The 1,523-nt window shown below is 49.3% G+C and overlaps 1 protein-coding gene across 3 annotated transcripts in view; it reads left to right on the top strand.

Moving 5' to 3' along the window:
* The first annotated feature begins 1,013 nt into the window (after positions 1 to 1,013).
* CELF2 (CUGBP, Elav-like family member 2) overlaps positions 1,014 to 1,523 on the top strand; it is a 170,477-nt gene continuing 169,967 nt past the window's right edge. For all 3 annotated transcript variants that reach the window (XM_011926396.1, XM_011926397.1, XM_011926398.1), the window contains exon 1: positions 1,014 to 1,451. The gene's annotated coding sequence lies outside the window, so the exon portion shown is untranslated. The remainder of the gene's footprint in view (positions 1,452 to 1,523) is intronic.

Below are 1,523 nucleotides of genomic sequence, written 5' to 3'. Positions count from 1 at the left end.
TAGAGGCTTAGGACCATCCTAGACCCACAGCAGATTTAAAGTGCTCTGATGGTGTATTTGTCTGATGGTTCATTTTAACCAAGTGAGTAGCTCTCTGTAAGATCTTTGTCTACCTCCTTAGTAGTACCAGGAAGCTACGGTGAAATCATGTCTGGCCCTTGCAGTTTAGTATTAGTTAGCATGTCCCCTTTCTGACCTCTCTGCTTCTTGGGGTGGGGGTACTCATGGAGGAGGCTCTGTAGGGGCAGCGTCTGCCTGCTTTGTTTCAGTGCCTTCTATTTTCACAGGCTGAGAAGCTGGAGCAAGCGCGCAGTGCTGCAAATGAGTGCTGCCGAGAGGCATTCAGCCTTGTCACTTGGCAGAGTAGCTGGGTTCAGGGTATATTTGGGGCGGGGATGGGGAACACAAAAAGGGTATGTGGTTTTGCTTTACTATTTATTCCTGCTCAAAGGGGGTGGGGGCAAGTAAAAAAAGACATGTCTTCATCATCGTATTACTCGATGGTGACTAGATGTGCAGGCTGCACACAGCATTCTCTTCCAAATGGGGATTTGGGAAACACCGTTGAGGAGGACTGATATGCAAAAGCTTATGGTTGTGCTCTCTGTCAGCCCCAAATATTTACTGAAGCTGGGAGAAGAAAAGGCAGACTTTCTTTTTTTCTCTCCCAAACGTGTGATTGTTTAGAACTCAAGTGCAACATCTGGAAGTCAGATATACAGAGAACAATTTATGGAGTGTGAGAGATTTGAAATATTCAGTGTCTTTTAGTGGGAACTCAACTTTCTGGGGCTGGTTTTTTTTTTTTTTTTTTTTAACCCAGCACAAAGCAGGCAATTCTGAGATCTCCTTTGCCTCTCTGAATTAAACCCTTTGTGCCTGGGTCCCATAAACAATGTGCTTTTTAAAGGGGAGCCCCCTCCCAGCTCCGGCCTTTTTCTCCGGCATGGGCAGCCAATCAGCTGCGCAGAGCTGCATAGCTGGACCGCTTTCCATTCTGAGTAGCAACAACGTACTAATTTGATGCACACATGGATGCCTCGCGCACTCTGCAAATTCATCACCCGCATCTTGCATTAGTCATCTGACGGACTGCCAAGTGTTTCATTTTCTTTCCATGTGACTTTATTATTACCACCTCTCTCCTCTTCCAAAAACCTCCCAAAAAGGGCGGTGGGGTGGGGGGCGGGGCAGGGAGAGGGCGAGAAATCCAGCAGACATCTAGCTCTGCTTTCTTTCCCAGCCACAGACAGGGAAGGGCTGATAATGCACTGATGCGTTGATGGCAGCCTTGCAGAGCTAGACCTACACTTAACTTGCAGCTGCCTCCCGAGCCTCCAAGATGTCCACGCCCTGGGTGACAGGCGGCGGGGCGCTGCCCTGTGCTCCCCCGGCTCCGCTCGACAGCAGCACGCAGTGAGAGCCTCGCCGCCGCCGAGGAGCAACTCATGGTGCCTCTGCTTTGTTTTAGTTCATCAAATTTCTACGACTCATTAGGCACTTTGCCACTGCTCTTCTTCCTC

Source organism: Colobus angolensis, unplaced genomic scaffold (genome assembly GCF_000951035.1).
Source record: "Colobus angolensis palliatus isolate OR3802 unplaced genomic scaffold, Cang.pa_1.0 Scaffold684, whole genome shotgun sequence".
NCBI lineage: Eukaryota > Metazoa > Chordata > Mammalia > Primates > Cercopithecidae > Colobus > Colobus angolensis.
Note: the sequence above shows the minus strand (reverse complement) of the source record. Positions and strands in the feature narration are given on the sequence as shown.